Source organism: Drosophila mojavensis, unplaced genomic scaffold (genome assembly GCF_018153725.1).
Source record: "Drosophila mojavensis isolate 15081-1352.22 unplaced genomic scaffold, ASM1815372v1 contig_49, whole genome shotgun sequence".
In the NCBI taxonomy this organism is placed as follows: domain Eukaryota; kingdom Metazoa; phylum Arthropoda; class Insecta; order Diptera; family Drosophilidae; genus Drosophila; species Drosophila mojavensis.
This window is the reverse complement of record NW_025318872.1, coordinates 932,332-945,257: the sequence shown is the minus strand read 5'-3', so window position 1 is coordinate 945,257 and position 12,926 is coordinate 932,332. Positions and strand designations below refer to the sequence as shown.

The 12,926-nt window shown below is 37.0% G+C and overlaps 1 long non-coding RNA gene across 9 annotated transcripts in view; it reads left to right on the top strand.

The window, feature by feature from the left end:
* Positions 1-524: 524 nt before the first annotated feature.
* Positions 525-12,926, top strand: part of LOC122757330 — an 80,084-nt gene continuing 67,682 nt past the window's right edge. For 3 of the 9 annotated variants that reach the window (XR_006357328.1, XR_006357327.1, XR_006357322.1), the window contains exons 1-2: positions 610-816; positions 2,880-3,031. This is a non-coding gene — a long non-coding RNA (uncharacterized LOC122757330). The other 6 variants (XR_006357330.1, XR_006357325.1, XR_006357326.1 and 3 more) reach the window with 6 other exon arrangements.

Here is a 12,926-nt window from a genome sequence, read left to right as displayed (position 1 = left end):
GGCGCGCACTTTGCACGTTTCGCCTTGCCAGTTGATGAGTTTTATTTTTCGCCGTTTATTTACACTACGCAAGCGAAAAGACAGTGTGAGTGGGAGAGTGGTCGGAAGAGGGTGGGGGCGACGGCCGCAAAGTATGTCATGGAGCAGCATTTTTGACTCTCATTTTGGCCGATTGGACAGCAGATAAAAGAGGGACAAATTTGTGGTGGACGACGGAGCTGTGCCCAAAAATTAAAAATAAAATGTTAACTGTAACATTTGCAGTTACAGCTACAGTTAGACTTTTGTATTTGCATTTGGTGTTGTTCTTTGCGAGCTGCTGACAGTGGAGTGAAATAATGAAATGCAATGCGTAATATCTTTACAAAAACTTCTTTGTTAGCGTTTGATTAAGTATTTAATGTTAATAAATGTTAAAAATATATTGATGTAAATAAAACCAGAGAAACAAATTTATTTCTGCTCTTTAATTTGATTATTTTTCTTAAGTATACGGATAAGTTAATTTATTTTTAAATAAAAATTGTAAATTAAAGCTCAAATCAAAAGCCTTTATTTAGTATAAAATATATATATTTTGCAGTATCATTCAAAAAATGACAGGTATAAAATTAGAATTACCCGATTCTCAAAATACAAATATTTTCAAAACATTTTCAGTTGATTTTTGGGAAACCACGCATTAAATTCCGCGGTTGAATATTTAACAAGGCAAACTCCTTAAAAATGTAATATATGGAATGGGTGCCAAGGATGTTTTGGGCAACCAAGGTGAGAACAAAGCCAGCCAAAGGCTGCTCAGCCCACTGTATACATGTGAGTATGTGTGCGTGTGTATTTTTGTGTGAGTATTAACGGCCAAATTATGATGAAACGCACTTGACAGACGCCATCGTCTGTAGCTGCTAATGCTAAACACCTGGAGCACCCTGTGACAGTGGCTATCTTCGTTTCAATTCGCTTCGTTTCTCTGTATAATGCTTGCTGCTAAAAGAGCGCAAGCAAGCACCAGAGAGCGAGAGCGAGAGAGAGAGAGAGCGCACGCACGCTGTGTTACTCACGTGCTGAATAAGCGCTCGCTGCCAGCTTATGTTGCGAAACGGTTGGCAGCATGTTGCATGCTACATGTTACCCTTGCCCAGCTGGGACAACACAAACAATGAGGCATTAATAAATAAATAAATCTGTGGCAGCAACTCCTTAGGGGCTTTCGTCTTTCCGTTTCTCGATTGTTTTCATTACTTTGTTTTTTGTATGTGTGTTTTTTTTTTTTTTTTTTTTTTTTGTTGACATGGAGCTCCTTTTGCAGCTTTGCCGCTGGCTTCATTATTTAACGCTGCAAAACAAAATGCTTGATTAATTGTGCAGCAGCTGACATGGCAAACCATTTACAATCGCCACGTGCTCTTTAAATATTTATAGATACAAATACAAAAACAAATATCTATGTCCGTCTGTTTGTATGTGTGTATATTAGAGTAGACGCTGCATCAATCATGCCAACAGCAACAACAACAACAACGGGAGCAAGAACAGTTAGCAGCAAATTGACAAAGCGCTTGATGTGCCGCTGCTGTCCGCTGGATGGCGCCACTTTCGCTTTCAGCGTACGCTTATTCTCTGCGTTTGTGTGTGTCTGTGTTTTTGCTCGTGCCACAATGTGTGTGGCATGGCAACACGCATTAAATTTGATTTGGTCACGTTTCCAAGCTTTGTTCCACTTATGGCCAGCCCCAAACAATACAATAAAGGACACAGGGCTCGCTGGCCCCCGCCCCCTGCCCGCTGCAATCAGAGCCTAATAGACGAATTGCTCTCATAAAATAATCGGGGGCATTCCGCATCTACAATGTCCACGTCCAGGCAGGTGCCACAATCTGTGGCAAGCTGCAAGCAGGAGAAAAAAAAACAACAGGGCAAAAATCGAAACCAGTTGAACTACTTTACAAATTCCTGCTGATCTTACAGCTGCCCCAAGCTAGCCATCTCTCTTTCCCCCTCGCCCTCTCCTTCACGCGCCTTTGCTATCCCTTGAGATTCGCTGCAGCTGCCGCAAACAAAAGAATTTTTAAGCAGTTCCAGTTTATCGGCAGATTGAGAGAGACACAATTTTACAGCATCTGTCCAGGACAAGACGAAAAAAAGAAAAGAGAAAGAAAGACTTGACTTAATGCCAGCAAACACAGAAAACTTTTGACAATTTCTTTTGCTTTCGGCCTTAAATCAGAGTCGTCGCTGCCATTTGATGTCAGCGGCCTTTGATGGCTCTTTAATGATGCTTGGCCCCCGTTGCCCCCTCGCCTATATCCCCCATCTACCCATCTACCCATCGACCCATCTCCCTCGCCCACCCTCTCCACAACTTATTTTCCCTTAAGGACTTGCGCTTTGTTCCCACTGTACACAAAAGATTTCTTTGATGATGATTCTCTTGGCAGCATGCGAGCACTTTAAGTCAATGCCTCGAAGCTTTAGGCCGAAAAACACCGAAAGACAGAGATTGTGTGTGAGGAAGAAAGATAGAGCGAGAGAGAGAGAGAGAGAGAGAGAGAGAGGGCAGACTATATTTAACAATAATTGTAGATATCTAATTGGAGGCACTTGTATATACATATGTATATAAGCATTTCTAGCAACGTCTAATTGGAATCATTGTATATGGAATCTCGCTCGCTCTCCCTCTCACTCTTTCTCTCTGTGCCTGTGTCCTATCGGTAGAATTACTAATCGGTTTTATCTAATTGGAATTACACACAACTAAACTATTGCCACATATATACATATATATATCGAATACTTTCTTAGGCAATCCAATTGGAAAATCGACTTAATGTATGCAAATGGAATCAAACTCTCTCTTTCTCTCTCTTTCTTTCTAGTTGCCCCTATCTGTACAATTGAATCCTGATTACTGATTGGAGCTATGCATTGTGTGAGCATATGAATTAATTGGAGCATGTCTGATTGGAACAATGTAAACCCTGCCATACTTAAACGCTACTTATGCTTTATTGTGTTCTGTAATTGAAAGGTATGTACTTCTATCCTATTGGAAATGTTTTATTGGATTCCATTTAATTACATGTAGATAATTATTTTGAGTACTTATGATTGAGAAAAGCTATGTAACGGCAGTTCTCTTATTGAAATTGATTCAGTAGTTGGTTTCTAATTGAAAGTCTGTCAATTGGTATAATGTAAAATTTATCGAATTCCATTTTCAATATAAATCGACGAGCAGGCATATTGAAAAATTCATATTTTTAATTGGATTCATTCGCTTTTATTCAATTAGAGCATATAAACTTTATGGTATATTACTATTTGCTTGTTTTCTTATAATTCGAGCAAAAAGTAAAACACTTTATTAAAGAAAGCTAACTAGATACATATATAGTCTAATTGAATCTACATATAAAATATAATCATATATATATTGTATAAATATTTAATTTATATATATATTGTATCAGCTATGTATATATGTACATATATTCTAAGCTATATATTTATAATCTATTCCGGATTTTACTGTATAGATATTTTTATTTTTTTTTATTTTTTCAATGATTTATTTCCTATTATTATTATTATTATTATTTTTTTTTTTATTGGTTTAATTTTGTGTTGTAAGTAAATAATGCGAAAAAATATACAGGGTATATCAAATTTGAAAGTTTGGAAAAAAATATTGAATATATATTTCTTTTAGATTTTTTTTTGCACGGTGTTTAAGTGCTTACTCCATATGGTCTACTAGTAATCAAATGTGTTTATTTTATTTATTAATTTATTTTATTTATTTTTATTTTTTCATATATATATGTGTATAATTATAATGTATATTATTAGTAAACTAATATACCCGCTTTGATCTGCCATGCAACGTATCCGATTAGAGATATTTCAACTAGCCCGCTTGACGTCTAAAAACTCTAAATTGCAAGGGAAAGCGTCTGTGTGTGTGTGTGGGTGTGTAGGAAATATCAGATATTGAATAAGTTTTGATATCGATATTGAGTGAATGATTCAATGAATGCAATATGAATGGCGACTAAACTGGTTATTCGAGAGCTGAGCAAACGTCAATACCAATTATAAAACGCTCCAATTTCAGCTACCCCAAAAAAAAATTTTTAAAAAGGAAAAAAAATGGCAAAGTGAATTATGAATAACTATTTCTAAAACCAGAGAGGTAGAGTGATGGAGAGGGGGGGGGGGGGGGGGGGAAGTGTGCAAGAGATATGGGAAAAGTGCGCATTCAGCTGCTGACAGCTGGCAACACTTCATTTGTTTAAACAGCAGTTTGATCCTTTATTTTTAGCGCACACACACATACACACACTCGCAAACACACTCCCATATATGTATTTATACACACTTTTCACACTTTCCCCTTGGTAATTTTGTTTTTATTCTGCATCTAAATAAATAATAGGCAAACAAAAAAAAAAAGTTTCGAATTCAAATTTTCGCAGATTGGCGCGTCCCCAGGCGCGGCGAGTCCGGGCACCGAGCTCTGCGACACAGACTGAATGAGGTACTCCACTAGTTAGTCGCTTGTCAAACATAGACATGGACACACACACACACACACACACACGAAAACTATGCTGCGAGCCCTTCAGCTGCTGCTGCTGCTGCTGCCTGGACTCGGCTGCTGTTTGATTTCATTTCATCATTTGACGTCGGAACAATTTGCCGGCCGGTTGAGCTAGCCTGAACTGGGCGTTGTGGGCCAAAGAGGCATGCAGCAGGAGGGGGCGTGGCAGCTTAACTCCCTGCTGCATATAGCCGTGTGAAAATCCAGCGCTATGATTTTTGTAATTTGATTTGCAGATTTTGTCAGCTGTGGCGTGGTCTGTGTGAGAGAGAGAGAGGGTGAGAGAGGAGGGGGATCTGAAAGGGACTATGCTGTGGGAGCCTGGAGTCTGGAGGCAGCTGAATATGGCGACACGTATCGACACATCAAATAAATTGCTCGAATTCCCAATGATGAGCTCACAATTTGGATTCTGGCAGCTGGCATTGCCAACGAGTTGTCGTCCTGTTCCTGCTCCTGTTCCTGCTCCTGCTGCTTTTCCTCGTCTAGTCTGACCAGGGACTAGGACTGGAGCTGGGATTCGGTTGCGTTTTGTTGAGTGCTTTTGGGCTGTGCACACAGACATACATACATACATACAAACAGCTCCTGCCCCATCCATCCCCGCCTCCTGCTGCACAGTTTTATGATGATGTTGCTGCTTTTTGTGTTTGATCAATTTGTATTCTTCAGTTACATAGTTTATATTTTGCTTTCATGCATTTCAATTTGCTGCCAAGATTCGTAGCGAATCTGTTACTCCTGCTCCTGCTCCTGCTCTTGCTCATCTCCCTACCCATCTGTCTGTGCGCCTTGTCATGTGTCAATTGCAACGTTGCTTATGTGCTGAAGAATTAAAATTCAATTCTGTTTTCCATATGCAGAGCGGAAATTGGAAAAATTGAAAAGCGCAAAAAGTCATTTTTAAAGGCATAAATTTCACATCAAAACTCGAATTGTGATCCTTGAGATAGCGATTCAAAGGCGAAGCACTTTAATTTAAGTGGCTAAGCAGGTATGGAGCAAGTTAATTAAACTGTCAAATATTTCACCTATTAGGTCAGAGTTAAGGAGCTATGAGAGACGACTGAAAATTCGATATAAATTAAGCTGGCATTTTAAAAAAAATATATGTTTGTATATAATAACGAAGAAATAAATAAAAATTAAAAAATTAAAAAGAAAAATAGATCATATAAAAAAAAAACTTTTTTAAGAAAAAATAGGAATATAAGTAAGAAAAATAAATAAATAAAGTAAAAATCAAAATAATAAATAATATTTATTTTGTTTATTATTTAATCTTATATTTCTATGTTTTCTTACTTATTTTATTTCATTTTTATTTTAATTAGTATAAAAAAATTCAAAAATGATGCATAAAATTAGAATAAAATAAGCTAAATAAATGTATTATATATTATTTTATTATAATTTATTTATTTGATCGAATATATAAATTATTATTATTATTTATTTATTAGATAATATAAAAAATATAAATCTAAAAATTATTAAACGTGCTAGCTACGAGGGCCATCGACGTGCACCGAATATATAAATAAATATTCGAATCGTATGAAATTAAGTGGAATTTCACCAATTTTTAATTATTATTTTATTTTATTTTATTTTATTTATATTTTATTTATATTATATTTCATTTATATTTTATTTTTATTTTATTTACTTTTAAAATTTATTTATTTTTTTTTATGTTTGCTCATCATCTATGGGTCTACAGCCCTTGATAGTGTTGTTGAAATGTTTCCATTAAATATAAGCAACTTCTTGCTTGCCCAGCGAATCCAAGTATCATATTTGAGGAGACAGCTTTAAGTCATCTCTTAGCATATAATCACACAAGTCTTAGCTAGTCAATTCTGCTAACACTGCAATATTCAAATGTTTTAGTTTCCAAAATGTCTTGGCCAATGCACAAACGAAATGGCCAACAGCTTGGGGCCTGATGCTTGTCTACCTGAGAAGCAATCAGTTAACAGCAAGAGCGTTAGCCCAAATCATGTTTAATCGCTACACCTGAAATAATGTCGGCTCTGCTGCATAAATGCATGCAGTATCATGTTTGCCAGGACAATATAGCAACAAAATGAAAATCGAATTGAAGAGTTGCTTAAAGAGCAGCAGAGTGAGCAGAGGCAAGAGGAAGAGGGAGCAGCATCGTTGCTCAGAAAATTTTAAAATCAATTTGGTTTATGAATTCCTCTCGGAAGCCTTTCTGGCGCAAAGTCTATTCCAATGGTGGCCAAACCCTCTTGGCCTGTGCTATTATGAACTGGCCAAAACTCTGTTTTCTTCACGGCCCTTTGGGTCCTTTCATTTAATGATGCCGCTGTGACGTCATCAAGTGCAACTTACGCTAATTAAAATTCCCATTTAATTGGCATTGACTGTTGTTTGTCTTCCTTCGGCGTATATTCATTTCGTGTTGTCTTTTTTTTTCTTTTTGTTTTCAATTTTTACGTGAATGTTTATTCAATAAAAATAAGCTGCATGGATGACAGGAGAGTTGACCAATTGCACAGCAGTTACAGCAGCAGCAGCAACAGCAGGAGCAACAGCAGGAGCCGGCAGCAAGAGCAGGAGCAGGAGCAGTTGCCATAGAAAAGAAAACTGTCATCGAACCGAATGTGAATGAGCCACTGAAATCAATTTAAATGGCATCATTCAACGACTTCAACCACACACACATACATGCATGCACAGATTCACACACACACACATACACACATACAGAGAGACAAAGACATGCGACCGAACACATTGACAGTTTATTAACTGTTCGAAATATTTGTAACGCAGCCCACCCACGATTGAGGTCTGGAATATCGGCCATTACATCGGCCCATTAATTAGTTGGCATTGAGTTGCAGCTGCTGACAGCCTCAATGACAACAACGACAACGACAACGGCAACGACAACGACAACGACAACGAAATACCCTTATTCCCCAAGGGGGACGCTGACAACTCGAGTCCCTGCTGAAGGACCACACAGCTTCGCCTTCAGTCAACATCAAGCAAAGAGAAAAACAGAGAGAGAGCGAGATAGAGCGAGAGAGTGAAGCAAAAAAAGCAAACATCTTCGTCAACTACAGTCGCTGTACTTATTTTTCCCTCAGATTCCCTCAGCCTCCCTCTCTCTCTCTCTCTCTCTCTCTCTCTCTCTCTGTCCTTTTCTTATCTCCTTTTCACTTGACATTCATGCCAGCGCATCGGAATTTATGATAATCACGTTAATTAATGTTAAATTTATAATTTAACTGAATAATTTGTCAACCGCGTTATTTTGCTCTTCTTTTTTTTTTTTTTTTTTTTTTTTATTGGTTTATTGGTGATTGCTTGATTTACGCAATTTTAATCACATCACCAATTTAAGATTAGCTCATTGATTTTGGCATGAGATTAGATACGGGTAAGGGGTTAAGAGAATGGTTGAGTCAGAGCTACGTGTCGTTCGCAATCTATCTATCTATCTTTCTTTATTGTTTTATTATAAACGGAGCTCTTTAGGCATATCTGACTACAAAATACTTCTTGAGTTAAAAGCCAAATATACCCAAAATATATACCCAAAATATATAGATTGCAAAAGTTTGATTTGAAAAAAAAAAAAAAAAAAAAAAAAAAAAAAAACTGAATTTTATATAATTTTAAATTCAATATTTTTAAAGTTTTATAAATAATTTTAAACATAAAACTTATAAAAATTAATGTACAATAAAAGAGGAGGGAAAAGAAAAAAGCCTATAGTTTCATGTGCAATTTTCAAAACAAAATGCAATAAAAATTGTACATTTTCATCTAAATCAAAATTCATCTGGCTCTGTTCTGCTCTTCAGCCTAAGAATAAAAGATGAAAAACAAAAAAAAAACGAATCACATTTAATTTAGTGTAAATCAAAACGCGTCTCTATTTTTGTGGCGATGAAATTTCAACTCAAGCGCAATGCAATAAAACGTAATGAGCTGAGCGCAAGGGACAGGAGCAGGAAGCGCACCTGTTGTGTGTCTAGCAGGTGTGATCGACAGAGACTCGAGACAATGCCGCAAACAATGCCAGAACAAGACGTAAACAGCACCCGCAGCAAATGCTGCCCCAAACGGTGTGGCAGGATGGGGCCGGTGGGGGGCTCTGATAGAGGGTGGGCAGCTGTGAAAAGTGAAATGCGCGACGAGGCACAAAGTAACAAACAGGTGCTAATCGAAATATAATGTTTCAGCAGCGGTCGCACATAAAAAATGATACGCCAATAAAATTTAATAATTTAAAAATGAAACAACAACAACAACAACAACAACTGCAGCAAAGAGGAAACGCCGCGTAAAGCCGGAAAAACATAATAAAAAATTCATGAGCTTTACGAGAATCGCATAGCAAGGCCAGCAGCTGAAGAAGAAGAAGAAGCAGCAGCAGCAATGGAGAAGTAGAAGAAGCTGAAACAAAAAGTGCAAATAATGAATGACGAACGCTCTGACAATAGTGGGTGTTGAAAGAGAGCGAGAGTGAGAGAGTGTGTGAGAGGGAGGGAGTGAATTGTCGCCGACAGCAGAATGACATAAAAATGAATCGTTTTGCCTACTTAAAGGAGCATAAAAAGCAATTTCCGCCTTTAAAGCCATAAAACACGCGCAGCCAACTGCAAAGGTAAGCAAAGCACGCTTATTGATTCGGCCAGGCCCAGGCCCACCTGGCCAGCTTGGCAGTTGGGTGTTGGTTCTTGGCTCTTTGCTCTTGGCTGAAGCTAGAGACCGGCTAGCTGAGTGGGCTGACTGGCTGGCATACAAAGCACTTAAGCAAACAACAAATATTTAGTGTCGCAATGATAATTACAATGACAACAGGCGGGAGGATTGGAGCAATGGCAGCGCTGACACCATATACAGATATCTTACACAGAAATATATGTATAATACATGTATATAAACACACATACATATAGGTAGCATATATAAACTATATCCTTGATATATGTATATATATGTCTTTGTATTTACACACATTTTGTGTTTACCTTTGCATGACCAGTCCGTCACTTTGACAATCATAATGAGGCAAGCAGCACAGACCACCAGCAACTACAACAACAACAACACACTCACATACACATACAAAATGGCTGACAGTGGCAGCAGAGAGCTGACTGTAGAAATGCCATAACAATCACAGTTAGAGCAGCTAGAGATGAGCACAAATTCAAATCTGAATTTGTATTTGAAGTGATTGAAATATATTTCAAATGTGATTAAATATAAATTTTAAATTAGTAAACGGAATGCATAATATGTGAAATATATGATCAAAGTGGCAATCATATATAGTGTATTTACTTTCGAGAGCTATTTTACGCTCTTAGTGTTGAGCATTGAAACTCACTGCCAAATTTAAATTAAACAAAATTAAAATTATTTAAAAATAAATGAAAAACTAATAGAAATGCAATTATAGTTATTAATTTGTTTAAACAAAAAAAACGTCAAAATTCGTTGTTATGAATTTATACTTATATACATAATTATAATACATTTTTAATTTTTTTTAATTTGTATTCTACATCAAATGTTATAATTTTTAGTGTTAAGTAAAAATAGTGTATATATTTATATATATATATATTTATATATATGTATATGTGTACATAAAAACTAAAAATATTCTCAAACTCTTAAATATTTGAATACATTTTGCAATTGGACAGCCTGAAGCCAAAATTGTGCTGTTCATTGTTATTAGCAACTCAAATATGCATATACAGAATTTCTTCGGCGAATTACAGAAAATACTTTTCGTTGATTGAAAATAAAACAAAACATACAAATTATTTGTACATTGAAATGTGAATTTCAATTTGTTAAATTTGGCAAACGGATTGCTTTTAAATTATGAACACCTTTTCAATTTTGCATTAAATATGCAATATTTGCACTTAAAATATATTTATATTTGTTTTTAATTTTAAGTCGGAACTAAAAAAAATGTACATATAACAACATATGTGAATTATGTTATATAAATTATATAAGCAGAATCCTGGCTGGCAATGAAACTCTTTTATGTCAAATTCAAATATGTTCAAAAATCTGTGTTTTTTCCCGTATGTTGGGACTTTATAGAGTGACAGAAAATTTGGCAAAAAGCATTTTATAAATTTTTTAGTCTTTTAAAACGATTACGTTGGGTCCTTGTAGCTCTGTCGTTACAAATGAAGGAAAACTTTTATTGTGTATTCAATGTATCAACATATTTTTTATTTTTATTTTTTTTATATATATATTATATACTATATATAGATGGGAATATTTAAATTTACTAAGTTTACAATAAAATGCACTTATAATTTATTTGTATTATGACTAATGATCTTGAGAATGTGAAAAGCTGTGTGATTTATTTTTATATTTGTCTATGTATAATTTATTTACTTATATAGAGAAATATATTAAAGCATATATAAATATTAATAATTATATATATGTATATATTTTTTTTATTCTTATGAGATACATACTTGCTATATATCTAACCAATCCCGCTCACGCTCCCATCTCTAATAGCTCAAAGAGGTCGTCGGTTGAGGTCCGGTTGAGGTCCAGTTGAGGCCGGCGCGGCTGCCGTCGTCGTCGTCGCTGCCGCCGCGTGTCTCTTTAGTTCAGTTGTCCGTTATAACGATGATGGCTAACATGTTGGCTCATCGTGTTGCCATTGTTGCTGTTGCTGTTGCTGTAGCTATTGCTGCTGCTGCTGCTGTTGTATTGTTGTGTTTACCTTGGCAGAAAGCGCAGGCAGGCAAGCAAATCTATGTTCCTTGTTGACTTTTGCTTTTATTTAATTTTGTGGCAAGGCGACCGACTATAAATACACAAACGCCATGTTTACGTCGCCCTGTCAGTCTGAATAAGTGCGTGTGTGTGTGTGAGTGAGCGAGTGTGTGTGTGGGCGCAGCAAATAAACTTTAATTGTTGCAACCACTGCGTGTCCTGGCACACGTGTTCATGTCTCTCAGTGAGACTCTGTGAATTGTTGTCGTTGTTGTAATGCTTAACTTAATGCGCTGTTATCCTTTAACTGCTTGGGCGACGCACACACACACACACACACACACACGCACACTGATAGCTGCAGTACCGTCACACTAATACATATTCATGTTAATGTCGGCGCATAAATCTTGCAAAGTCTTCTAACACCTGTCAGCCATTTTACAAGGTGTTTCCACTTAATACATCGACAGAGACACACGAGAGTGTGTGTGTGAGAGAGAGAGAGAGAGAGAAATAGTTAGACAGCATAAGTTGTTAAAGCTTCCTCACTCTCTTTCACTCACACACACACTCTCTCTGCCTCTCTCTCTCTCTCCTTCTAGCTCTCTCACTCCCTCACTTTACCTTTGCCTTTGTACGTCATGTGTCAATGTGTCTGTCATGTGTCCAGCGCTGCGTGTGATATTGACAGTCGGGATAGGGGCGTGCGGAGGCCAGGCGAGAGTCCTGGTCCTGCAATCGCTGAGTGAACGCCAATTGCTCCGCATTGTGCCAAATTTGCCAAAAATGAAGGAAGACGACGATAAAGGAAAATAACTTAGACCGCAGATGCTGATGGAATAACTGTTGCCTAACTGAACTCAAAATTATGGTAGGTAAATGTGCAGATGTTTTCGGCCAAGGCAAAGCAAAGCAGCCACATCAACAACGACAGTGAGCAGGAGTGGAGAGACCCGCAACAGGATCAGGCAGCAGGCTGACAACCACGTTGACATTGATTGAACGTTGTCCACAACAAACAGCAAACACACACACACACACACACGCACGCGCGATGTCCATGCCATTGGCCATCGCTCATTGTGTGTGTGTGTGAGTGTGCCGGGCATAGAGGAAACGGCATACAGGTTGTTAGTCACACGGTGTTGATTGTTATACCCTGGCGATAAAGGGCTACAACGAATGTGTGACAATGTTTATGGGGCCCAAAGATAATTAGCTCAACAAGGAGCTAACTCTATGGCAGTCGACTATCGATAAATATGACTATCGATAAGGCTATCAATTTATGATGAGTTTAGCAGTCGATCCATAGCAAACTTTATTTAAGCACTTGTCTGTAGATCTATATCAATCTAATTACATTTGGGAATGGAGCTAATAAGCCTAACTACCTTTTTTTTGTGTAATCGATGTAACAGTTATTTATAGATGAGTCTACTCATCGATAGGCAACACTTTTGCTTTGACTTTTATACATTAATTACATAATTTCGACTTGTTGTTTAGGTATCAAAGAATGATGTTAACTTACATGTTATTATGCAATCTGTACATGGCA